Source organism: Piliocolobus tephrosceles, chromosome 14 (assembly GCF_002776525.5).
Source record: "Piliocolobus tephrosceles isolate RC106 chromosome 14, ASM277652v3, whole genome shotgun sequence".
Taxonomy (NCBI): Eukaryota; Metazoa; Chordata; class Mammalia; order Primates; family Cercopithecidae; genus Piliocolobus; species Piliocolobus tephrosceles.
In genome coordinates, this window is record NC_045447.1 from 10,580,055 (window position 1) to 10,584,805 (window position 4,751).

Genomic DNA, 4,751 nt, shown 5'->3' on the forward strand with positions numbered 1-4,751 from the left:
TTTTTTTTTGAGACAGAGTTTTGCTCTTGTTGCCCAGGCTAGAGTGCCGTGGCGCGATCTCGGCTCACTGCAACCTCCGCCTCCCGGGTTCAAGCAATTCTCCTGCCTCAGCTTCCCAAGTAGCTGGGATTACAGGCACGTGCCACCACGCCCAGCTCATTTTTTATATTTTTAGTAGAGATGGGGTTTCATCATGTTGGCCAGGCCGGTCTCAAACTCCTGACCTCAGGTGATCTACCCACGTCGGCCTCCCAAAGTGCTGGGATTGCAGCGGTCATCCACCGAGCCCAGCTGTCCCAGAAGCTGTTGACTGGAATCCCGGAGGCCCCTACCCAGGCCCACATTGGCTGGGCTTCAGTTTCTTCCCCAGCAACCTCCTGCTGGTGGCCCCAGCCCAGCCCCTTCCCCAGTAGGTCAGGGCTGCTCCGGGGGGCTGGTTCCTTCACTGCTCTGGCCCAGGAAATTGACCCCAAGCCAGAGACTTCTTTGGGAACCCCGTTCTGTACCCAGTGAGAAGAGAGCCAGGGCCAGGAGGAAGGACTTTGAATGGGAGGGAAATGCCTCCACCCATATTGCTTCCCTGGTTCTGGGTCAAATGGCAAGTTCAATTAGCTGATAAATCTGGGGTTGGGCCTGGCACAGTGGGGGCTAAGGCGGGAGTATTGCTTGAGACCAGGAATTCGAGACCAGCCTGGGCAACATGACAAAACCAGTCTCTACCAAAAAAAAAAAAAAGTGGGCCAGGCACAGTGGCTCACGCCTGTAATCCTAGCACTTTGGGAGACCGAGGGGGGCAGATCACAGATCACTTGAGGTCAGAAGTTTGACACTAGCGTGGCCAACATGGTGAAATCCTGTCTCTACTAAAAATATGAAAAATTAACAGGATGTGGTGGCGGGTGCCTGTAATCCCAGCTACTCGGGAGGCTGAGGCAGGAGAATCGCTTGAACCCAGGAGGCGAAGGTTACTGTGAGCCACTGCACTCCAGCCTGGGCGACAGAGTGAGACTCCATCTCAAAAAAAAAAAAGAAAGAAAGAAAGAAAGAAAGTGGGTTTAGTCTCCCTGCAAAACAGGAAGGCAGAGGGCAGCCCTGGGTGGGTGCTGTGAGGGAGTCTAGCCTGGCTCAGGCCTTATTTTTCTCACCTATAAATTGAGGAGAAACGACCCACCAGCAGAACCTTGCCATCTTCAGAGGAGGGCCGGTGCCAGCCGGATTTACAGATGAGCTGAGGCCACTCAGCTGAAGCCGGACGACTGTGGAGCGGCTGGGCCAGGGTACAATACCAGGTCTAAGAGCTGAACCCGAGGACCTCAGCCCTGCACCCCTGGACTGGAGAGAGCCCCCAAGCATCACCCCTCCCAGGCATCACTACTTCATCTGGGGACTGGAAGACAGAGGACTGGGCCAGGGCCTCGGGCTGTCAGCTGGGATGCAGCCCTGGGGTTCTAGCTGCCAGCTCCAGGGGTCAGGGCCTTCTGCTAATGCTCTGCTGTTGCCAACTTGAAATTCTTAGGTTGTTTTTTGTTTTTTTTTTTTGTTTTGTTTTTTTTTGCAAGAGGACTTGCATTTTCATTTTGCACTGGATCCCAGAAATTATGTAGCCAGTAGTCCCGGGGGCTCTGGGTGACCCGGCATACTCTCCCTCCCATCCTTGGCTTTCACAGAGGGGCCTGAGACCTGGCGCTTGGTTCACAGCACTGCTTTTGTGCCCTGCCTCCCCCTGCCCAGTGCCAGATGGACTTAGAAGTTTCTGCAGGAATGGGAGGGGGGAGGAGAGCCCTGAGCCGGCGAAGCAGGGAGCAGGCTGGCAGCAGAGCCACAGCACAGAGCGAGGGGCTCTGAACAGCTGTCAGGCAGAGGTAAGGGAGGGATGGAGCCTGGTAGGCGGAGGTGGAGGGGGTTTCCGGGTTCAGGGGTGGCCCCTGGAGTCAAGGCCTGACTTCTTTCTGGCCCCACTTTCTGCTGTTGGGGTCCTGGCAGATTGGTACCCCTCTCTGGGCCTGTTTTGTCATCTGTAAAAGGTTAAAATAGTCCCCACCTCCCAGATTCAGACAGTGGACCATCCCTGTGGCTTATGACATGGCAGGCACTTGACATGTGGAGCCAGCATTTTTCGTGGGGTTTGTCTGCCTCGGCTGGCCCTGCCCTTCCTTCGTAGTGACAGATGGCAGGAAGCCCCTGCCCCATAGGTTGTCTCCCTACTCCCTGCCTCTTCCTGGGTGTCCAAGGCCCAGGGTCCACTGGTTCTGATGGGATCTGAATTCCACTCACTCCTGGGAGGCTGCCTTCTCTTCCTCCTCCATCCCCTGGGAAGAGGCTGACCCAGTCCTTGGGCCCAGGACACAGAGGCTCCTCTAACCTGGCCCTGCCCTCGGGTGGGGTGTTTACTGCTGGGTTGGCCCAGATTCTGTGTGTTTCTAGGGGTGGTGACCTGGCAGGAGTGATGCGTCAGTCACTTCCTCCAGGCAGTGGAGATGATCCTTGACAGGTCTGGTGGCTGGCTCGGGGTCTGCTGAAAGCTGTCTTGACCAGGAAACCGAAGACTGCTTTTGCCACAGCGGTTCCTGCAGCTGCCTTGAGGTGAGCCCACGGCAGGAGCCTCCCCACAGCCCCCGGGATCACGTGGATCTGCAGCCACACTTTGGGCCTCTGTTGTCCTGTTCATACCCTGGTTCCTTTGCCCCTCTGCAGACTGGCTAGGGACCTACGCTACTTCCTCCAAACCCAGAGGGGAAGCCAGGTAAGCCTCACAGCCCGGAGGTGTCCTAAGAGGCCTTTTCCTTAGAAGGGCCATGGGGCCAGGCCCAGAGCTCACGCTCACAGTTCACACACCTTCACCTTGTAAGGAAAAAAATGAAACAAAAATCCTCACACACTCAGGTGAGGACAGGAACATCTGGCTTTGGGGGACTGGTGGGCCCCAGCGTCTAGGCTCATCTAGCCCCGTCTGCCCTCTCCAGCCTCTGTGGGGGAAGAGGCAGTACTTCCTTGTTCCAGACCCTCTGGCCGGGAGCCCAGGTCCTAGGCTATGGAGCAGGCCCTGTGTGCAGGCCCCCACCTGCCTGGCACTCTCACAGGCCTCTCCTCTCCAGAAGCCCCTCCCCTAGGCAAAAGTCCAGAGGGAGAGAGGCCAGAACCTCAGGCCTGGCTCGTAGCCTGGCTCTGCCCAGGACCCGCTGCGGAGTCTTGGGCAAGTTCTATTATCTCTCTGGCCCTTGATCTTGGTTTCTTTGAATTGGGAGCTGGGGCAGGTGAGGGGGTCTCTTAGGCTCTTTCCAGAATACCATGGAAGGGAAAAATCCTAACAGCTCAAAGAAGTTTGCTAAGGGTCAGGAAGCAGGCGGGTACACGGGCCTCTCCTACCCCTGGGGCAGGAAGGGTCAGAGCAGAGGCCAGCTCTCCCAGACCGTGGGGGAATGGCTGCAGGGGAGGCCCACGAGGACTGGCCACAGCCACCATGCAGGAACGTCCTGGTGTGGCCTGGCCTGGCTCTCACAGGCCCAAGGCTTCTGTGTAGAACATGTCTGTGGTTATTAAACAGGCAGGCCTAGTGGAAACAACCCTGCCACGTGCGTGTTCTCTGAATCTCAGTTTCTTCCTCTGGAAAGTGGGTTAACCTCAATACCCAACTCATAGGCCACCTTAAGGATTCAATGGGGTGTGTTTGCAAAGTGCCTGGCACAGAGTAAGCCCTTCTGTTTCTCATCCCTGTTATTACTATTATTGAGATGGTTACTGTCGTTCTTGAGGCTCAAGAAGGGAAGCCAGGCCTGAAGCAAATCCTGCTAGAGGGAGCCTGGGCGCAGAGACATGGCAGGCCGGACGGGCAGCTCCACGTTCAGATGCCATCCAGGAGCAGGGCCGAAGCACCCTCTCACTTCTGGGTGTTTGATTTGGGTCACTGGTCTGGGTTAGTGAGAAGGGCTGGGGACAGGATGTTTCCTTCCCTGGTTCAGCCCCCAACCCCCTGGGTGGCCTTGGGCTAGAGGTGTTCCTCTGAGTCCTCGGAAGTCGAGTTCATCAGGCCTCCTGCCTGACCGCCCTGCCCCCACTCTGTGGTTTTCCATCCTGTCGCTTGTAGGGCGGGGTCAGCGACCTAGGAGGGCCATGGGTAGGGCTTGGTTTGAGGCTCAGGAAGCAGGTGGAGGTGGGCAGGAAGCCTCAAATCCACCCTTGCGGGCCACCCCCTCCCTGCCTGGTGGGCAGTGCCTTCACTGCCTAAAGGCTGTCCCCTGGAGGACTGCTGACTTTTGTTTTAACTGGAAACAAAGTGTTATTAAGGCTTCCCATATAAGTACAACGCAAACAACCTGCAAATTTATAAAGGAAAAGTGAAGGCAACTCCCAACCGTCCTGACTCGCCTTCACTTCAACAGGGAATCAACTGCAGGTGGAGTCCTAGTGGGCCCTTCCAGACACCTTCTGTGTGCATTTACAAATACTATGCATAGCTGTATAATTTTAAAAAGCAAGCAAAGGCCGGGTGCGGTGGCTCACGCCTGTCATCCCAGCACTTTGCGAGGCCGAGGCAGGTAGATCACAAGGTCAGGAGATCGAGACCATCCTGGCTAACACAGTGAAACCCTGTCTCTACTAAAAATACAAAACATTAGCCGGGCTTGGTAGTAGGCGGCTGTAGTCCCAGCTACTCGAGAGGCTGAGGCAGGAGGATGGCATGAACCTGGGAGGCGGAGCTTACAGGAAGCCGAGATAGCGCCACTGCACTTCAGCCTGGGCGACAGAGCAAG

At 56.4% G+C, this 4,751-nt stretch overlaps 1 protein-coding gene across 10 annotated transcripts in view; it reads left to right on the top strand.

The window, feature by feature from the left end:
- The first annotated feature begins 1,033 nt into the window (after positions 1–1,033).
- The window catches only part of ST6GALNAC6 (ST6 N-acetylgalactosaminide alpha-2,6-sialyltransferase 6), a 32,047-nt gene continuing 28,329 nt past the window's right edge, over positions 1,034–4,751 (top strand). For 2 of the 10 annotated variants that reach the window (XM_026457145.2, XM_026457144.2), the window contains exons 1-2: positions 1,034–1,862; positions 2,492–2,583. The gene's annotated coding sequence lies outside the window, so the exon portion shown is untranslated. Of the gene's footprint in view, positions 1,863–2,225; positions 2,584–2,694; positions 2,744–4,751 lie in introns of those variants that run through there. The other 8 variants (XM_026457148.2, XM_026457146.2, XM_026457150.2 and 5 more) reach the window with 8 other exon arrangements.